This window comes from Choloepus didactylus, chromosome 2 (assembly GCF_015220235.1).
Source record: "Choloepus didactylus isolate mChoDid1 chromosome 2, mChoDid1.pri, whole genome shotgun sequence".
In the NCBI taxonomy this organism is placed as follows: domain Eukaryota; kingdom Metazoa; phylum Chordata; class Mammalia; order Pilosa; family Megalonychidae; genus Choloepus; species Choloepus didactylus.
Genome location: NC_051308.1, coordinates 125,341,711 through 125,364,499, shown reverse-complemented (window position 1 = coordinate 125,364,499; position 22,789 = coordinate 125,341,711). Strand labels below are relative to the sequence as shown.

Sequence of the window (22,789 nt, the reverse complement as noted above, 5' to 3'; positions counted from 1 at the left end):
TAAGATACTCCTAACATACATAGGTATTGTAAAGAGAAATCCTACTGGCTCCTAAATGTATTTATTAAAACACTGCAGCTTTCAACAAATGAACAAACTACTTCAAAAACAAAAAAAGTTTTAAAGAATATAACTTAACCTATGACTGTACTGTACTGTTATGTTAGTATAGAGAGTATTTCATATAGATTTCATAGTTCCAATTTTTGACAAATTAACTTAAGCCTTTTATAATGTGGCTTGCTTATCCCCAACTATACACTGTGATCCACAAAATAAAAATCACTCACCAAAGCAAGAGTTGCCTCGGTCTTTTCTTACAGGTATCTTACCTCTGTTCCTTTATCATAATTGTATTTGGAGTCATTCTGCCCCTCAGCACCTCCTCCTCTATGGTTCTACTAGTCTGCAAGGCTCTGAATATCCCCCAGTTTCTTGCCTAAACCTCCACTCTATGTGGACAGTCTAACCCCTAAGTGCTGGCCCACCTTTTAAGTCCTAGATTTCTCCTAAGCTTCAGCCTTTGGAAACTCCCTATAGCTAACACTCACATAGTTGTCCCCAGAGCCTGCTTTCTCAAGCTTCAACAATCCTAACTGAAACAGAGATTGAGAAAATCTAACAGCTTCAACAAATTTTTAAAATTATTTTGTTTCTCCTAGTAACTATCCCATAATGAAGTCCAAGACTTTTCCAGCTATTAAAGGTTACTGATGCCAGGGAGGACTCACAAAAAGAAAAGGGGAAGCACATATAACCACAATGGGCAATCTTAACAGAAGAAATAACAGTAATGATTAAGTTCCTCAGGTAAGCAAAAGAAGTATAAGTTTGAAAAATTAAAAGTAAGTTTTGTTTTTTTTATAATCTTCATTTTATTGAGATATATTCACATACCACGCAGTCATACAAAACAAATCGTACTTTCGATTGTTCACAGTACCATTAAATAGTTGTACATTCATCACCTAAATCAATCCCTGACACCTTCATTAGCACACACACAAAAATAACAAGAATAATAATTAGAGTGAAAAAGAGCAATTGAGGTAAAAAAGAACACTGGGTACCTTTGTCTGTTTGTTTCCTACCACTATTTTTCTACTCATCCATCCATAAACTAGACAAAGTGGAGTGTGGTCCTTATGGCTTTCCCAATCCCATTGTCACCCCTCATAAGCTACATTTTTATACAACTGTCTTCGAGATTCATGGGTTCTGGGTTGTAGTTTGATAGTTTCAGGTATCCACCACCAGCTACTCCAATTCTTTAGAACCTAAAAAGGGTTGTCTAAATTGTGCGTAAGAGTGCCCACCAGAGTGACCTCTCGGGCTCCTTTTGGAATCTCTCTGCTACTGAAGCTTATTTCATTTCCATTCACATCCCCCTTTTGGTCAAGAAGATGTTCTCCGTCCCACGATGCCAGGTCTACATTCCTCCCCGGGAGTCATATTCCACGTTGCCAGGGAGATTCACTCCCCTGGGTGTCTGATCCCACGTAGGGGGGAGGGCAGTGATTTCACCTTTCAAGTTGGCTTAGCTAGAGAGACAGGGCCACATCTGAGCAACAAAGAGGCACTCGGGAGGAGGCTCTTAGGCACAATTATAGGGAGGCCTAGCCTCTCCTTTGCAGCAACCGTCTTCCCAAGGGTAAAACCTATGGTAGAGGGCTTAACCCATCAAACCACCAGTCCCCTATATCTATGGTCATGTTAGCAACCATGGAGGTGGGGTAGGCGAATACCCCTGCATTCTCCACAGGCTCCTCAAGAGGGCACTACATATTTTTTTCCTTGTTTTTCTTTCTTTTTTTTTTTTTTAACTTTCCCTTCTTTTTTAAATCAACTGTATGAAAAAAAAGTTAAAAAGAAAACAAACATACAATAAAAGAACATTTCAAAGAGACCATAACAAGGGAGTAAGAAAAAGACAACTAACCTAAGATAACTGCTTAACTTCCAACATGTTCCTACTTTACCCCAAGAAAGTTACCTAATATAGCAACATTTCTGTGAACTTGTTCCTACTATATCCATCAGAAATTAACAGACCATAGTCATTCCTGGGCATTCCCAGAACGGTAAATAGCTTATCTGTTCTTCTTGGATTATTGTTCCCCCTTCCTTAATTGCTCTCTATTGCTAGTTCCCCTACATTCTACATTATAAACCATTTGTTTTACATTTTTCAAAGTTCACATTAGTGGTAGCATATAATATTTCTCTTTTTGTGCCTGGCTTATTTCGCTCAGCATTATGTCTTCAAGGTTCATCCATGTTGTCATGTTTCACGAGATTGTTCCTTCTTACTGCCGTGTAGAATTCCATCGGGTGTATATACCCCATTTTATTTATCCACTCATCCGTTGAAGGAGATTTGGGTTGTTTCCATCTCTTGGCAATTGTGAATAATGCTGCTATGAACTTGTGAATAATGCTGCTATGAACATTGGCGTGCAGATATCTGTTCGTGTCGCTGCTTTCCGATCTTCCGGGTATATACCGAGAAGTGCAATCGCTAGATCGAATGGTAACTCTATATCTAGTTTTCTAAGGAACTGCCAGACTGACTTCCAGAGTCGCTGAACCATTATACAGTCCCACCAACAATGAATAAGAGTCCCAATTTCTCCACATCCCCTCCAGCATTTGTAGTTTCCTGTTTGTTTAATGGCAGCCACTCTAATCGGTGTTAGATGGTATCTCATTGTGGTCTTAATTTGCATCTCTCTAATAGCTAGTGAAGCCGAACATTTTTTCGTGTGTTTCTTGGCCATTTGTATTTCCTCTTCAGAGAACTGTCTTTTCATATCTTTTGCCCATTTTATAATTGGGCTGTCTGTACTATTGTCATTGAGTTGTAGGATTTCTTTATATACGCAAGATATCAGTCTTTTGTCAGATACATGGTTTCCAAACATTTTTTCCCATTGAGTTGGCTGCCTCTTTACCTTTTTGAGAAATTCCTTTGAGGTGCAGAAACTTCTAAGCTTGAGGAGTTCCCATTTATCTATTTTCTCTTTTGTTGCTTGTGCTTTGGGTGTAAAGTCTAGGAAGTGGCCGCCTAATACAAGGTCTTGAAGATGTTTTCCTACATTATCTTCTAGGAGTTTTATGGTACTTTCATTTATATTGAGATCTTTGGTCCATTTTGAGTTAATTTTTGTGTAGGGGGTGAGGTAGGGGTCCTCTTTCATTCTTTTGGATATGGATATCCAACTCTCCCAGCCCCATTTGTTGAAAAGACCATTATGACTCAGTTCAGTGACCTTGGGGGCCTTATCAAAGATCAGTCAGCCATAGATCTGAGGGTCTATCTCAGAATTCTCAATTCGATTCCATTGATCTATATGTCTATCTTTCTGCCAGTACCATGCTGTTTTGACAACTATGGCTTTATAATAAGCTTCAAAGTCAGGGAGGGTAAGTCCTCCCACTTTGTTTTTATTTTTTAGAGTGTCTTTAGCAATTTGAGGCATCTTCCCTTTCCAAATAAATTTGATAACTAGCTTTTCCAAGTCTGCAAAGTAGGTTGTTGGAATTTTGATTGGGATTGCATTGAATCTGTAGATGAGTTTGGGTAGAATTGACATCTTAATGACATTTAGCCTTCCTATCCATGAACATGGAATATTTTTCCATCTTTTAAGGTCCCCTTCTATTTCTTTCAGTAGAGTTATGTAGTTTTCTTTGTATAGGTCTTTTACATCTTTGGTTAAGTTGATTCCTAGGTACTTGATTTTTTTAGTTGCTATTGAAAATGGTATCTTTTTCTTGAGTGTCTCTTCAGTTTGTTCATTTCTAGCATATAGAAACATTACTGACTTATGTGCATTAATCTTGTATCCCGCTACTTTGCTAAATTTGTTTATTACCTCAAATAGCTGTATGGTCGATTTCTCAGGGTTTTCTAGATATCAGATCATATCATCTGCAAACAATGACAGTTTTACTTCTTCTTTTCCAATTTGGATGCCTTTTATTTCTTTGTCTTGCCGGATTGCCCTGGCTAGCACTTCCAGCACAATGTTGAATAACAGTGGTGACAGGAGGCATCCTTCTCTCGTTCCTGATCTTAGAGGGAAGGCTTTCAGTCTCTCACCATTGAGTACTATGCTGGCTGTGGGTTTTTCATATATGCTCTTTATCATGTTGAGGAAGTTTCCTTCAATTCCTACCTTTTGAAGTGTTTTTATCAAAAATGGATATTGGATTTTGTCAAATGCTTTTTCAGCATCTACTGAGATGATCAATTGATTTTTCCCTTTTGACTTGTTAATGTGTTGTAATACATTGATTGATTTTCTTATGCTGAACCATCCTTGCATGCCTGGAATGAACCCCACTTGGTCATGGTGTATGATTTTTTTAATGTGTCTTTGGATTCGATTTGCAAGTATTTTGTTGAGGATTTTTGCATCTATATTCATTAGGGAGATTGGCCGGTAGTTTTCCATTTTTGTAGCATCTTTGCCTGCTTTTGGTATTAGATTGATGTTAGCTTCATAAAATGAGTTACGTAGTGTTCCATTTTCTTCAATGTTTTGAAAGAGTTTGAGTAAGATTGGTGTCAGTTCTTTCTGGAAAGTTTGGTAGAATTCCCCTGTGAAGCCATCTGGCCCTGGGCATTTATTTGTGGGAAGATTTCTGATGACTGATTGGATCTCTTTGCTTGTGATGGGTTGGTTGAGGTCTTCTATTTCTTCTCTGGTCAGTCTAGGTTGTTCATATGTTTCCAGGAAATTGTCCATTTCCTCTACATTATCCACTTTGTTGCCATACAGTTGTTCATAGTATCCTCTTATAATTTTTTTAATTTCTTCAGGATCTGCAGTTATGTCACCTTTTTCATTCATTATTTTGTTTATATGGGTCTTCTCTCTTTTTGATTTTGTCAGTCTAGCTAGGGGCTTGTCAATCTTGTTGATCTTCTCAAAGAACCAACTTTTGGTGATATTTATCCTCTCTATTGTTTTTTTGTTCTCTATGTCATTTATTTCTGCTTTAATCCTTGTTATTTCTTTTCTTGTGCTTGGTTTAGGATTGGTTTGCTGTTCATTTTCTAGCTTCTTCAGTTGATCCACTAGTTCTTTGATTTTGGCTCTTTCTTCCTTTTTAATATATGTGTTTAGTGCTATAAATTTCCCCCTTAGCACTGCTTTTGCTGCATTCCATAGGTTTTGGTATGTTGTGTTCTCATTTTCATTCGTCTCTATATATTTAGCAATTTCTCTTGCTATTTCTTCGTTAACCCACAGATTGTTTAGGAGTGTTTGTTTAACCTCCAGGTATTTGTGAATTTTCTAAGTCTCTGATGGTTATTGACTTCTAATTGTATTCCATTGTGGTCAGAGAATGTGCTTTGAATAATTTCAATCTTTTTAAATTTATTGAGGCTTGTTTTATGTCCCAGCATATGATCTATTCTGGAGAAAGTTCCATGAGCACTAGAAAAGTATGTGTATCCTGGTGATTTGGGATGTAATGTCCTATATATGTCTGTTAAATCTAATTCATTTATCAGATTGTTTCGGTTTTCAGTTTCCTTATTGGTCTTCTGTCTGGTTGATCTATCTATAGGAGAGAGTGATGTGTTGAAGTCTCCCACAATTATTGTGGAAACATCAATTGCTTCCTTTAGTTTTGCCAGTGATTCTCTCATGTTTTGTGGCACCTTGACTGGGTGCATAGACATTTACGATTGTTATTTCTTCTTGTTGAATTGCCCCTTTTATTAGTATGTAGTGGCCTTCTTTGTCTCTCAAAACATCCCTGCATTTAAAGTCTATTTTATCTGAGATTAATATTGCTACACCTGCTTTCTTTTGGCTGTAGCTTGCATGAAATATTTTTTTCCATCCTTTCACTTTCAGTTTCTTTGTGTCCCTGTGTCTAAGATGAGTCTCTTGTATGCAACATATTGATGGTTCATTTTTTTTTTTGATCCATTCTGCGAATCTATATCTTTTAATTGGGGAGTTTAATCCATTTACATTCAACGTTATAACCGTGAAGGCATTTCTTGAATCAGCCAACTTATCCTTTGGTTTATGTTTGTCATATTTTTCCCCTCTCTCTACTAATATCCTTTATTGTACCCATACCGAATCTCTTTAGTACTGAACCTTTCTCCAAGTCTCTCTGTCCTTTCTTTGTTTCTCTGTCTGTAGGGCTTCCTTTAGTATTTCCAGTAGGGCAGGTCTCTTGTTAACAAATTCTCACAGCATTTGTTTGTCTGTGAAAAATTTCAGCTCTCCCTCAAATTTGAAGGAGAGCTTTGCTGGATAAAGTATTCTTGGTTGGAAATTTTTCTCACTCAGAATTTTAAATATATCGTGCCACTGCCTTCTCGCCTCCATGGTGGCTGCTGAGTAGTCACTACTTAGTCTTATGCTGTTTCCTTTGTATGTGGTGAATTGCTTTTCTCTTGCTGCTTTCAGAACTTGCTCCTTCTCTTCCGTGTTTGACAGTGTGATCGGAATATGTCTCAGAGTGGGTTTATTTGGATTTATTCTATTTGGAGTTCCTGAGCATTAATGATTTGTGTATTTATGTTGTTTAGAAGATTTGGGAAGTTTTCCCCAACAATTTCTTTGAATACTCTTCCTAGACCTTTACGCTTTTCTTCCCCTTCTGGAACACCAATGAGTCTTATATTCGGACGTTTCATATTATTTATCATATCCCTGAGGTCCGTTTCGATTTTTTCAATTTCTTTCCCCATTCTTTCTTTTATGCTTTCATTTTCCATTCTGTCATCTTCCAGGTCACGGGTTCATTGTTCAACTTCCTCTAGTCTTGTACTGAGTGTCCAGAATCTTTTTAATTTGGTCAACAGTTTCTTTAATTTCCATAAGATCATCCATTTTTTTATTTAGTCTTGCAATGTCTTCTTTATGCTCTTCTAGGGTCTTCTTGTTCTCCTTTCTATCCCGTACTATGGTCTCATTGTTCATCTTTAGTTCTTTGAGTAGCTGCTGTAGGTGCTGTGTCTCTTCTGATCTTTTGATTTGGGTGCTTGGGCTTGGGTTATCCATATCGTCTGGTTTTTTCATATGCTTTATAATTTTCTGTTGTTTTTGGCCTCTTGGCATTTGCTGAACTTGATAGGGTTCTTTTAGGATTTGTAGACCAATTGAAGTCCTTATCTCTAGTTTATCACATCTACAGCTTCGTGGAGTACACTTTCTCTAACTAACCAGCAGGTGGCGTCCACGAGCCACCTGTTCTCCACAAGCCAGTTCTCCCCTGCTTAGCCTTTTTGGTGAGTGGGGGGAGTGAGTCTTGTGGGGTCCAATTGGTGTACCAAGCTTGCGTGTGTAGTTGGTGTTGCCTGCCCTGTGTATGGGGCGTGTTTCTGGGCAGTCAGGGAGGGGGGGGTGGCTCTAACAATCAAATCTCCCTGGTGATCCTAGAGTTTTAAAGCTGCTGCAATAGTCTAATCCTTGAGTTCAGTCCTGCCACAGTTTGTCTCTGCCACTGACCCACAAGTCCTTGGTATTGGCGTATGGCTCCTGAGACTTGCAAGTGGGCCCCTCTTCCAGGCTGTGCACCCCGGGTTCTCTGTTGAGGGATGACTGTGCTATGTCACAGGTGAGTGCCGTCCCCCCAGGGCAGTTCTGGGCTGCTGGGCTGTGTAGGGAGGCTCCCAGTCTGCTCAAATGATGGCTGAATGGGGCTTTGTTAATTCACACTGCTCCACCTTTCCAACTCTGGGACAATCAGCTGAGGTTGCAGGGAAGGCTAATGTCCACGCCCAGTTTTGTGGTGTGTGCCTGTTATTTGAAGCACTTCCGTCACACTGGGTTGTCTGGGGCAGCTCTGGGCTATGGGGCTGGCGATGGGCAGGAGTGTTTCCTGTCCACCAGGATGATGGCTGTGAGCAGACACCCCCCTTTTCTTGGGAAGTTGTGGTGTTTAGTGAATTTTCTCAGCCACTGGATTATTGCCTTTTGTCTCAGAGCTCTCTTAGTTCTGCTCTTGTCTTGACCTGCCCAAATTGCAAGTCTTTGAAGCTTTCTGTATTGGGCTTCTTAGAGTAATTGTTTTAGAAAAAGAAAAAAGGCCCTCCTCAGAGATCTAATGGGTTATTGAAATGCTAAGAGACAAAGCTATTAGGGCCATTAAGGAAAGGTCCACAGGGCAGAGAGATCAGCTTTTCTTCGGGATTTGCATATGAGCCTCAGGGCCTGAGCTCTGCCCTTCCCCTTTCTATGTTCACCAGAACTCCAAAAATTCTCCGCTTTTATTTTGGAGTTTTTCGTGTTGTGTTTTTCTATGCCTGTCTCCTCTCTGCTGGGCTGGCTGCTCTCAGATTCTCTGGTCTCTGGTCTCAGTCTATCTATGGTTGGAGTTTGGATCAGTAGAATGAGTTTCCGATAAGGGCTGCCACTGCAGTTCTCCCTTCTCCTTCCCGGAGCTGACAGCCCCTCCTCCCAAGGGACTGAGCCTGGCAGGGAGGGGTGCGGGTCCCCTGGCTACAAAAACTTACAGATTTCGCTCATCTCAGCAGTTCCACGTTTTCATGAGTGTTGTATGAAGTATGCCCAAAGTCAGATTGCTCTGTGGTGTCCAGTCCACGCAGTTCCTGGCTTTCTACCTACTTTCCTGGAGGAGTAACTAAAACATACAGCTCACCAGTCCCCCATCTTGCCCCGCCTCCAAAAGTAAGTTTTTAAAAGCAGAAAACAAAACAGAGTGCCTGAAGAAAAGGGTTTTTAATTAAACTTTTTTTTTATGTGTTCCCTAAGGAGTGTTTCTTGATCATACCCCTCACCCATTTTTGTCTATGGCTCTTGTGGGTATTCCAAGAAATACATAAACTGTGGTTTATTAGCTTAAACTATTTAAACTACTTAAATCATATATAGGATTCTGTATTTTTAACATAGTAAAAGAAATAAATCTGAATCCATTCAGGTTTCAGTGAAAATACCCACAACGAAGTTCCCTTTGGGGAAAAGAATGTTCTATTTTACTAACTCATGTCTTATAGAGAAAGTTTCTCACTCCAAATCCTGTAAAATATTTTATTTGATTACATGTAAGTATCTGAGAAAATAGGAAGAATTAGGAACATTTCAAATGTTCATTTAAAATTGATGAAAGGATACACATTAAATTAGTTAACTGTATGATATGTGAATTTTAACTCAATTTTAAAAAATCGATGAAATGAACCAGAAAGACTCCCATGTCTGGCCATAATGGAATAACTGGACTAAATCGCCCTTCCCAACATAAATAACCATAAAACTGGACAAATATATATATATGTGTGTGTGTGTGTGTGTGTGTGTGTGTGTGTGTGTGTGTGCTTTCAGATAATCAGTGACTGAACAAGACTGTGATCCTTGAGAGAAGGGAAATGAGTGGGTCCCATGATTGTCTCAGCTGTCTTCCTAGAGGCTCTTTCCAGAAAGCAGCACTGGGTGGGGGACCGCAAATAGAACATGATAATCTTGCTGAGTTGAGGATAAAGAGATCAGAATTTGGAGAGTCTAAGGCAAATGGAATTTTCAAGGTAAAGTACCAAAAAAAAAAGTAAAAAGGCTCCAGAAAACCACATAGGGTCAGTACCCTTGAGTCTTCAGCTGAATACTAAGCCAAAGAACTACTAAGGGTAATACTCCATGAGGCTGCACAACAAACAACTACTAGGGAAAGAACAACTATCAAAGAGCTGTAAATTGACTAATACAAAGAGTTCCCTTAGTAGTGCGAAACATTCAAGTTCAACAATCTAGACCGGAGTGATCTTACTGAACAAACAGTGATATGTAGAGACAGCAGGAGGGTTCTGTCTTATCAGTGGGTCTACAGCAGACAAAGAGTAAAGGCTGATTTAGAGCAATCATAACAAAGCTTTAAAAAAGCTCAAATGGATAAAGTTAATTCATAACTAATTTAACTACCCACAAAACCAAAACTCAATATTTTTTACATGAAGACAACAAAATCCAGACTCTCAACAATGTAACATTTACAATGCTGAGCATCCAGTCAAAATTACTAAACATGCATAGAAGTCTTAAAATGAGAACCATAACAAGGAAAAAAATCAATCAATAAAAACAGAACCAAAAATGACAGACCTGACAGCAGATAATGACTTCAAGTCAGATATCATAAGTATATTTATAAATTTAAAGAGCAACATGAACATAATGAGTAACAAGTGTAAGATATAAAACAAAAGAAAACAAATGGAATTTCTGGAGTTTAAAACTACACTAACAAAAATAAAAAAATCACCGAATGGGATGCACATCAGATTAGATAATGAAAAAGAAATGATCAGTGCAGTTGAATAAATAGTAATAGAAACTATCAAAACTGAAGCAGAGAGAAGCAAAAAGGTTAAAAACAACAACAGAGTCTCAGTGGGCCAATATCAAGTGGTCTACCTTAAATATAATTGTGGTCCCAGAGTGAAGAGGGAATAGGCAGAGAACAAATATTTCAAGTAATCATAGTTGGGAATTTCCAAATCTGATGAAAACTCTTAACTCACAGATCCAAAAGACTCAACACACACCAAATAGGATTATGCACAAACTAAGAATAGAAGAGAATTTCCATAACTCGATATAGGGCATTGGGGGTGGAGGAGGGGCACCTACAGCTAATACACTAAGTGGTAAAAGACTGAACAATTTTCCCTTAAGATTGAGAAAAAGGCAAGGATGTTTTCTCTTCACCACTTTTATTTAACATTGTATAAGAAGTCATAACAAATGCAATCAGCAAGAAAAATTAAAAGGATACAGGTTGGAAAAGAAGTAAAACTGTGTTTATTTGCAAACATGATCGTACATGTAGAAAATCCTAGGAAATCTATCATTAAAAACTACTAGAGGAACTTCTGGTAAGATGGCGGAGTAAGTGACCTGGAACCGGCTTCTCCTCTGTCAGAGTAGCTAGAAAGGGACCGGAGAACACCAGGGACCAGAGTTACGGGGTGTGACCAGCCACAGAGGGTCCCCAACAGTATGTGGAGGGGACACCCAACAAAAACTGAGGAGAGACAGCTGCTGGTGGGTTGCTGGTGAGTGACTTCCCCTTCCAGACCACCACCCCCACTCTAGGCCTGCAACAGCAAAACCACTGTAGGCAAGGGATTGAGTAGCAGCTCTCCACTCCCATCCACCTACCTTGACGGTTTGCTGGGGGGTGATCCTCCGGCCTGATAGTGGGGAGCTCCTGTGAGGGAGCCCAGCAGGTGGTGACTGATCTCCTCACTGACAGAAGTGTGGAGGGGGGTTGCAATAGCAAGAATCTGGGAAGGGAACAGGCGCCATACCAGCAATTGAGAGCTCCTCCCACACCATGGAGACTCATAGGCACAAGGCAGGCAGAGAACCAGTAGGCAAGGCTCATGTTCCATCTGTGGGGTGCACTTGATTGGGCTTGCTGCCTACCTGCTTGGGGCCCATGTTGCAACTCCAGCACCGGGATTCCCCAGAGCACACCGAGATCAGGTGCACTGATTGGTTCCCCACCGGGTATGGACTCCACCCACAGCACAGAAGTTCGGGGAAGAACTACTTTAGAGCTGTACCTGCTGGTAGGTTAGGGAAACTGCACTCCAGCAAGCTGTTCTTCAGGGGCACCACCTGCAGGTAGAATTCAGAAACTGCACTCCAGCAAGCTAAATTATATATAAATGCTCAATTAATTCTGCACTTCCCAAAATAACACTATCAAGACAAACAAATGCCCCGAAGCCAGCAGAAAATTACAAAGGACTTAAAAGATATAGAAGACATGGACAAGCCAAACAAACAAATTAAAAAGCCACAAGAGACACAAAATTTGGAGCAATTAATCAAAGTGGTAAACACAAACATTAATATTATGGCTCAGGATATAAAGGACCCCTTCTTCTCAGGAAGAAAACCCAAGAAGAACATAAAGAAGAATTTGCAAGAGTAAATAAAAGAACAGTGGCTCTTATGGAAATAAAAAATACTGTTTATCAAATTAAAAATATTCTTGAACACATAACACCAGATTTAAAGAAGCAGAGGAACAAATTAGCAGACTCGAAGATAAGTGATGGAAAGTGAAAGTACAAAGGAATGAATGGTGAAAAAATATAAAAAATTTGAAATGGATCTCAGGGAAATGATGGACAACATGGAGCACACAAATATAAGAATCATTGGTGTTCCAGAAGGGAAAGAGAAGGGTAAAGGGCTGGGAAGAATATTCGAAGAAATTTTGGGGGAAAATCTTCCAACCCTTGTAAATGACATAAATATGCAAATTAAAAATGCCCAATGAACTCCAAATAGAACAAATCCAAATAAACCTACTCCTAGGCATAGTGATTAGATTGTCAAATTCTTAAGACAAGGAGAAACTTCTGAAAGCAGCAAGAGAGAAGCAATTTACCAGATACAAAGGAAACAACTAAGTACTGACTACTTAGAGGGCACCATGGAGGCAAGAAGGTAGTGGTATGACATATTTCAGATTCCGAAAGAGAAAAATTGCCAGCCAATAATTCCAAATCCAGCAAAGCTCTCAAAATGGAGGAAGAGTTTAAAATTTTCAGAAACAAATGCTGAGACCTGTCCCGAAAGAAATAGTAAAGGGAGCTCTACCAGGTGAGAAAAAATGAAAGGAGGGAGTGGTCTGGAGAAAAGCACAGAACTGAGGACTCATTAGTATGGGTAACTTAAAGGAAAAAAAAGAGAGATGGGAAAAAATAGATCTAACAACTGAAAACCAAAGGATATGATGGCAGGTTCAAGAACTACCTTCACAGTAATAACTTTGCATGTGAATGGATTAAACTCTCCAATTAAAAGATACAGACTGGTAGAATGGATTAAAAAATATGACCCAGTGATATGCTGTTTACAAGAGACTCATCTTAGACCCTGTGACACAGAGAAACTGAAAGTGAAAGGATGGAAAAAAATATTTCATGCCAACTGCAATCAAGAGAAAGCTGGAATAGCTATACCAATATCACACAAAATAGACTTTAAATACAAAGAGGTCATAAGAGATAAAGGACACTATATATTAATAAAAGAAGTAACAATTATAAATGTTTATGCACCCAATCAAGGAGCTCAAAAATACACGAGGCAAACATTGGCTAAACTGAAGGGAGCAATACACACATTTACAATAATAGCAGGAGACTTCAATACATCACTGTCTTCTATAGATGGAACAACTAGATGAAGAGCTCAAAAATACACGAGACAAACATTGGCTAAACTGAAGGGAGCAATAGACACATCAACAATAATAGTGGAAGACTTCAATACATCCCTCTCTTCTATAGATAGAACAACTAGACAGAGGACCAATGAGGAAACTGAGAACCTAAACAATATGATAGATGAATTAGACTTAACAGACATATACAGATCATTACACCCCAAAGTCCCAGGATATACATTCTTCTCTAGTGCCCATGGAACATTTTCCAGGATAGATCATATGCTAGGGCACAAAACAAGTCTTAATAAATTTAAAAAGATTGACTTTATTAAGAGCACATTCCCTGACCACAATGGAATGCAACTAGAAATCAACAACCATCAAAGAACCAGATCTTTCACAAATATATGGAGGTTAAACAACACACTCCTAAACAACTAGTGGGTAAAAGAAGAAATTGCAAGAGAAATCAGTTAATATCTAGAGATGAATGAAAATGAGAACACAACATATTCAAAACCTGTGGGGTGCAGCAAAGGCAGGGCTGAGAGGGAAATGCATAGCTCTAAATGCATATATCAAAAAGCAAGAAAGAGCTAAAACTAAAGACCTAACTGAACTGAAGAGGCTACAGAATGATCAGCAAACTAACCCTAAAGCAAGTAGACAAAAAGAAATAACAAAGATTAAAGCAGAAATAAATGAGCTGGAGAACAACAACAATAAACAATAGAGAAAATAAATAAAACCAAAAGTTGGTTCTTTGAGAACATCAACAAGATTGACAGACTGTTCTAGTTTGCTAATGCTGCCGGAATGCAAAACACCAGAAATGGATTGGCTTTTATAAAGGGGATTTATTTGGTTACACAGTTACAGTCTTAAGGCCATGAAGTGTCCAAGGTAACAACACTTCAGCAATCATGGGTACCTTCACTGGAGGATGGCCAATCAGTTCTGGAAAACTTCTATTAGCTGGGAAGGCACATGGCTGGCATCTGCTCCAAAGTTCTGGTTTCAAAATGGCTTTCTGCCAGGACGTTCCTCACTAGGCTGCAGTTCCTCAAAAATGTCACTCTTAGTTGCTCATAGGGTATTTGTCCTCTCTCAGCTTCTCCAGAGCAAGGGTCTGCTTTTAATGGCCATCTTCAAACTGCAGTTCCTCTCTCAGCTTCTGGGCATTCTTCAGAGTGTCCCTCTTGGCTGTAGCAGCTTGCTCCTTCTGTCTGATCTTATATAGTGCACCAGTAATTTAACTCAGACCCATCCTGAATGGGCAGGCCAACACCTCCATGGAAATTATCCAATCAGAGTCATCACCCACAGTTGGGTGGGGTGCATCTCCATGGAAATACTCAAAGAATTATAATCTTATTAACACTGATAGGTCTGCCCACACAAGATTACATCAAAGATAATGGTGTTTGGGGGACATAATACATTCAAACTGGCACACAGACTCTTAGCTAGACTGACAAAGTCAAAAAGAGAAAAGACCCAAATAAACAGGATCAGAAATGAGAAGGGGATACTATAAACTGTATACCAACAAGCTAGATAATTTAGAGGAAATGGATAATTTCCTAGAAACACATGAATAATCTAGACTGACCAAAGAAGAAATAGAAGACCTCAACAAACCAATCACAAGCAAAGAGATCCAATCAGTCATCAAAAATCTACAAATAAAAGTCCAGGGCCAGATGGCTCCACAGGAGAATTTTACCAAACTTTCCAAAAAGAATTGACACCATTCCTGCTCAAACTCTTTCAAAAAAAAATTGAAGAAAAAGGAATACTACCTAACTAATTTTATGAAGCTAATAGCCCTCTGATACCCAAACCAGATAAAGACACTACAAAAAAGGAAAACTATAGGCCAATCTCCCTAATGAATACAGATGCGAAAACCCTAAACAAAATACTTGGAAATCAAATCCAAAGGCACATTAAAAGAATTATATACTATGACCAAGTGGGCTTCATTTCTGGCATGTAAGGGCGGTTCAAAATAAGAAAATAAATCAATGTAATTCAACACATTAACAAACCAAATGGAAAAATCAAATGATCACCTCAACAGATGCTGAAAAAGCATTCAACAAAATTCAACATCCCTTTTTGGTAAAAACACTTAAAAAGTTAGGAATTGTAGGAACTTTCCTTAATATGACAAAGGGCACGTATGAAAATCCAACAGCCAGCAGAGTACTCAATGATGAGAGGTTGAAAGCCTTCCCCTAAGATTGGGAAAAAGACAAGGATGCCCACTGTCACCTCTATTATTCAACATGTGCTAGAAGTTCTAGCCAGAGCAATTTGCCAAGATAAAGATATAAAAGTTACTCATTCAAATCGGAAAGGAAGAAATTAAACTGTCATTATTTGCAGATGCTATGATCTCATATTTGAAAAATCCTGAGAATTCAACCACAAAGCTACTTGAGCTAATAAAATTCAGCAGAGTGGCGGGATATAACATTAATGCACATAAGTCGGTAATATTCCTATGCACTAGTAATGACCTAACTGAAGAGGCAATCAAAAAAAAAATTCCATTCACAATAGCAACTAAAAAAATTAAATACCTAGGAATAAACTTAACCAAGGATGTAAAAGACCTCTACACAGAAAATGACAAAATTTTACTGAAAGAAAGAAAAAAGGACTTAAATAGGTAGAAAAATATTCCATGTTCATGGACAGGAAGACATGGATAGAAATATTGCTAAGATGTCAATTCTCCCAAACTGACCTACAGATTCAACACAATCCCAATCTAAATTGTAACAACCTACTCTGCAGACTTGGAAAAGCTAGTTATCAAATTTATTTGAAAAGGAAAGGGGCCTCAAATTGCCAAAAACATCCTAAAAAAGAAGAACAAACTGGGAGGACTTCCACTTTCAGACTTTGAAGACTACTATAAAGCTACAGTGGTCAAAACAGCATGGTATTGGCATAAAGATAGACATATTGATCAACGGAATTGAATCAAGAGTTTGGAAATAGACCCCCAGAAATATGGTCAACTGTTTTTTGATAAGGCCCCCCAAAACACTGAACTGGGACAGAACAGTCTCTTCAACAAATGGGGCTGGGAGAACTGGATAGCCATAACAAAAAGAATAAAAAAGGACCCCTGTCTCACACCCTACACAAAAATTAACTCAAAATAGATCAAAGACTTCAAATATAAGAGACAGTACCATAAAACACCTAGAAAATAATGTAGGGAAACATCTTCAAGACCTAGTATTAGGAGGCTGCTTCTTAGACTTCACACCCTAAGCACGAGCAACAAAGAAAAAATATATAAGCGGGAACTCCTCAAAATCAAAAGGTTCTGTACCTCAAAGGAATTTGTCAAAAAAAGGTGAAGAGGCAGACAACGCAATGGGACAAAATATTTGGAAACCATGTATCTGACATGAGACTGATATCTTGCATATATAAAGAAATCCTATAACTCAATGACAATAGTACAAACAGCCCAATTATAAAATGGGCAAAAGATATGAAAAGACATTTCTCTGAAAAGGAAATACAAATGGCTAAAGAATACATGAAAAAATGTTCATCTTCACTAGCTATTAGAGAGATAAGCAAATCAAGGTCACAATGAGATATCATCTCACACCAATGAGAATGGCTGCCAGGAAACAAACAGGAAACTACAAATGCTGGAGAGGATGTGGAGAAGTCGGAACTCTTCTTCATTGCTGGTGGGACTGTATAATGGTACAGCCACTCTGGAAGACAGTTTGGCGCTTCCTCAGAAAACTAGATATCAAGTTACCCTATGAGCCAGTAATTCCACTTCTAAGTATATACCCAGAACATTTGGAAGCAGTGACACGAACAGACATTTGTACACCAATGTTCATAGCAGCATTGTTCACAACTGCCAAGAGATGGAAACAATCCAAGTGTCCTTTAACAGACAAGTGGATAAACAAAACGTGGTATATACATATGAAGGAACACTACACAGCAGTAAAAAGCAACAAGATCCTAAAACATATGGCAACATGGAGTAAAATAACTTGGACACAAAAGGAGAGATACTGTATATTACCACTTCTATGAACTATCTGAACAATGTAAAATCAATGTCTTGTAAGAAAACTGGGGACCTAGGGACAGACAGTAGTTAGTGCGGGAGAATGATAATCTAATACGTTCATATATGTTAATGATGGTGAATTCAAAGGTTTGGTAATGGATAGGGGTGATGATTCTTAATGGGATTATAAGTATCAAAGCTATACTGAAGGTGAATAGGAATGAAAGGAGTTGTTTCATTTTTTTTCTCTTCTTTTTTTCTAAAATTAAATTCGGTTCTATTGAGATATATTCACATACCATACAATCATCCATGGTGTACAATCAGCTGTTCATATTACCATCATATAGTTATGCATTCATCAACCCAATCTATTTTTTTAACTTTTTTTTTATTAAATCCAGTTTTATTGAAATACATTCACACACCATACAATCATCCATGATATACAATCCACTGTCCACAGTATAACATAGTTATGCGTTCATCACCACAATCTATCTCTGAACATTTTCCTTACATCAGAAAGAAGCAGAACAAGAATAAAAAATAAAAGTGAAAAAACAACACCCAAATCATCCCCCCATCCCATCCCATTTATCCTTTAGTTTTTATCCCCATTTCTCCACTCATCCATACACTAGATAAAGGGGGTGTGATACACAAGCTCTTCACAATCACACTGTCACCCCTTGTAATCTATATTATTCTATAATTGTCTTCAGGAGTCCAGACTGCTGGGTTGGAGTTTGGTAGTTTCAGGTATTTACTTCTAGCTATTCCAATACGTTAAAGCCTAAGAGGTGTTATCTATATAGTGCATAAGAATGCCCACCAGAGTGACCTCTCGCCTTCATTTGGAATCTCTCAGCCACTGAAACTATTTCGTCTCATTTTGCATCCCCCTTTTGGTCAAGAAGATACTCTCAGTCCCACGATGCCGGGTCCACATTCATCCCCGGGAGTCATACTCCGCGTTGCCAGGGAGATTTACACCCCTGGGAGTCGGGTCCCATGTAGGGGGGAGGGCAGCGAGTTCACCTGTCGAGATGGCTCAGTTAGAGAGAGAGAGGGCCACAGCTGAGCAACAAAGAGGTACTCAGGGGGAGACTCTTAGACACCATTACACACAACTTTAGACTCTCCTTTGTGGTAATGAGCTTCATAAGGGCAAGTCCCATGCTCGAGGGCTCAGCACATCAAACCGTCAGTCCCAATGTTTGTGACAACATCAACACCAGTCCAGGTGAGGATGTCCAACACATTCGCACCTTCCCTCAGATCCTCGGGGCTGGGGAGGGGGAGGCTGTAAATATATTTTTTGTTATCTTCCCAAATTACTCTGAGATGTGTCACTATTTCACTCCAGCCTATACTAACCTACCTTATCTCACTTCCTATTCAAAGTTCCATGCAATTGTGGTGTTTGAACAAATCGACTGTAGAGTTGTACCGTTTAGAAAATTTAGATCCTGTACCAAATAGATATCTATTTCCTTGGTCTCACATGAAAGTTGAAGTTTTAAAACATGATCAGTTTCAACCTTTATCCTTTGGCCTGGCTTGCCCTGGTCTTAACCAGACCTGCTTCATTCATATCACTAATTGAAGTCTGGGCTCTTTTTCAGCTTTTTTTTTTTTTTTTTGACAGTGGCTGTATGCACTAATACTGACATTCCAATCTATTTTTGAACATTTTCCTTATACAAGAAAGAATAATAAGAAATAAAAGTAAAAAAGAACACCCAAATCAACCTCCCATCCCACCCTATTTTTCATTTAGTTTTTGTCCCCATTTTTCTACTCATCCACGCATACATTGGATAAAGGAAGTGCAATCCACAAGGTTTTCACAATCACAGTGTCACCCATTATAAGCTATATTGCTAAACAATCGTCTTCAAGAGTCAAGGCTACTGGGTTGGAGTTTGATAGTTTCAGGTATTTACTTCTAGCTATTCTAGTACACTAAAACCTAAAAAGGGTAGGCGGGGCAAGATGGCAGACTGGTGAGCTGTATGTTTTAGTTACTCCTCCAGGAAAGTAGGTAGAAAGCCAGGAACTGCGTGGACTGGACACCACAGAGCAATCTGACTTTGGGCATACTTCATACAACACTCATGAAAACGTGGAACTGCTGAGATCAGCGAAATCTGTAAGTTTTTGCGGCCAGGGGACCCGCGCCCCTCCCTGCCAGGCTCAGTCCCGTGGGAGGAGGGGCTGTCAGCTCCAGGAAGGAGAAGGGAGAACTGCAGTGGCAGCCCTTATCAGAATCTCATTCTACTGATCCAAACTCCAACCATAGAAAAACTGAGACCAGACACCAGAGAATCTGAGAGTGGCCAGCCCAGCAGAGAGGAGACAGGCATAGAGAAAAAAAAAACAACACGAAAAACTCCAAAATAAAAGCGGAGGATTTTTGGAGTTCTGGTGAACATAGAAGGGGGAAGGGCAGAGCTCAGGCCCGAGCTCAGGCTCTGAGGCGCATATGCAAATCCCGAAGAAAAGCTGATCTCTCTGCCCTGTGGACCTTTCCTTAATAGCCCTGGTTGCTTTGTCTCTTAGCATTTCAATAACCCATTAGATCTCTCAGGAGGGCCCTTTTTTTTTTTTTTTTTTTTAATCCTTTTTTCTTTTTCTAAAACAATTACTCTAAGAAGCCCAATACAGAAAGCTTCAAAGACTTGCAATTTGGGCAGGTCAAGTCAAGAGCAGAACTAGGAGAGCTCTGAGACAAAAGGCAATAATCCAGTGGCTGAGAAAATTCACTAAACACCACAACTTCCCAAGAAAAGGGGGGTGTCCGCTCACAGCCACCATCCTGGTGGACAGGAAACACTCCTGCCCATCGCCAGCCCCATAGCCCAGAACTGCCCCAGACAACCCAGTGTGACGGAAGTGCTTCAAATAGCAGGCACACATCACAAAACTGGGCGTGGACATTAGCCTTCCCTGCAACCTCAGCTGAGTGTCCCAGAGTTGGGAAGGGAGAGCAGTGTGAATTAACAAAGCCCCATTCAGCCATCATTTCAGCAGACTGGGAGCCTCCCTACACAGCCCAGCAGCCCAGAACTGCCCTGGGGGGACGGCACTCACCGTGACATAGCACAGTCATCCCTCAACAGAGGACCCGGGGTGCACGGCCTGGAAGAGGGGCCCACTTGCAAGTCTCAGGAGCCATACGCCAATACCAAGGACTTGTGGGTCAGTGGCAGAGACAAACTGCGGCAGGACTGAACTGAAGGATTAGACTATTGCAGCAGCTTTAAAACTCTAGGATCACCAGGGAGATTTGATTGTTAGAGCCACCTCCCCTCCCTGACTGCCCAGAAACACGCCCCATACACAGGGCAGGCAACACCAACTACACACGCAAGCATGGTACACCAATTGGACCCCACAAGACTCACTCCCCCACTCACCAAAAAGGCTAAGCAGGGGAGAACTGGCTTGTGGAGAACAGGTGGCTCGTGGACGCCACCTGCTGGTTAGTTAGAGAAAGTGTACTCCACGAAGCTGTAGATCTGATAAATTAGAGATAAGGACTTCAATTGGTCTACAAATCCTCAAAGAACCCTATCAAGTTCAGCAAATGCCACGAGGCCAAAAACAACAGAAAATTATAAAGCATATGAAAAAACCAGACAATATGGATAACCCAAGCCCAAGCACCCAAATCAAAAGATCAGAAGAGACACAGCACCTAGAGCAGCTACTCAAAGAACTAAAGATGAACAATGAGACCATAGTACGGGAGACAAAGGAAATCAAGAAGACCCTAGAAGAGCATAAAGAAGACATTGCAAGACTAAATAAAAAAATGGATGATCTTATGGAAATTAAAGAAACTGTTGACCAAATTAAAAAGACTCTGGACACTCATAGTACAAGACTAGAGGAAGTTGAACAACGAATCAGTGACTTCGAAGATGACAGAATGGAAAATGAAAGCATAAAAGAAAGAATGGGGAAAAAAATTGAAAAAATCGAAATGGACCTCAGGGATATGATAGATAATATGAAACGTCCGAATATAAGACTCATTGGTGTCCCAGAAGGGGAAGAAAAGGGTAAAGGTCTAGGAAGAGTATTCAAAGAAATTGTTGGGGAAAACTTCCCAAATCTTCTAAACAACATAAATACACAAATCATAAATGCTCAGCGAACTCCAAATAGAATAAATCCAAATAAACCCACTCCGAGACATATACTGATCACACTGTCAAACACAGAAGAGAAGGAGCAAGTTCTGAAAGCAGCAAGAGAAAAGCAATTCACCACATACAAAGGAAACAGCATAAGACTATGTAGTGACTACTCAGCAGCCACCATGGAGGTGAGAAGGCAGTGGCACGATATATTTAAAATTCTGAGTGAGAAAAATTTCCAGCCAAGAATACTTTATCCAGCAAAGCTCTCCTTCAAATTTGAGGGAGAGCTTAAATTTTTCACAGACAAACAAATGCTGAGAGAATTTGCTAACAAGAGACCTGCCCTACTGGAGATACTAAAGGAAGCCCTACAGACAGAGAAACAAAGAAAGGACAGAGAGACTTGGAGAAAGGTTCAGTACTAAAGAGATTCGGTATGGGTACAATAAAGGATATTAATAGACAGAGAGGAAAAATATGACAAACATAAACCAAAGGATAAGATGGCTGATTCAAGAAATGCCTTCACGGTTATAACATTGAATGTAAATGGATTAAACTCCCCAATTAAAAGATATAGATTCGCAGAATGGATAAAAAAAAATGAACTATCAATATGTTGCATACAAGAGACTCATCTTAGACACAGGGACACAAAGAAACTGAAAGTGAAACGAAGGAAAAAAATATTTCATGCAAGCTACAGCCAAAAGAAAGCAGGTGTAGCAATATTAATCTCAGATAAAATAGACTTCAAATGCAGGGATGTTTTGAGAGACAAAGAAGGCCACTACATATTAATAAAAGGGGTAATTCAGCAAGAAGAAATAACAATCGTAAATGTCTATGCACCCAATCAAGGTGCCACAAAATACATGAGACAAACACTGGCAAAACTAAAGGAAGCAATTGATGTTTCCACAATAATTGTGGGAGACTTCAACACATCACTCTCTCCTATAGATACATCAACCAGACAGAAGACCAATAAGGAAATTGAAAACCTAAACAATCTGATAAATGAATTAGATTTAACAGACATATACACGACATTACATCCCAAATCACCAGGATACACATACTTTTCTAGTGCTCATGGAACTTTCTCCAGAATAGATCATATGCTGGGACATGAAATAAGGCTCAATAAATTTAAAAAGATTGAAATTATTCAAAGCACATTCTCTGACCACAATGGAATACAATTAGAAGTCAATAACCATCAGAGACTTAGAAAATTCACAAATACCTGGAGGTTAAACAACACACTCCTAAAAAATCAGTGGGTTAAAGAAGAAATAGCAAGAGAAATTGCTAAATATATAGAGACGAATGAAAATGAGAACACAACATACCAAAACCTATGGGATGCAGCAAAAGCAGTGCTAAG

At 39.4% G+C, this 22,789-nt stretch overlaps 1 protein-coding gene across 4 annotated transcripts in view; it reads right to left on the bottom strand.

Moving 5' to 3' along the window:
* DENND2C (DENN domain containing 2C) overlaps positions 1-22,789 on the bottom strand; it is a 136,290-nt gene that overhangs the window by 47,927 nt on the left and 65,574 nt on the right. The gene's annotated exons all lie outside the window — the stretch shown is intronic.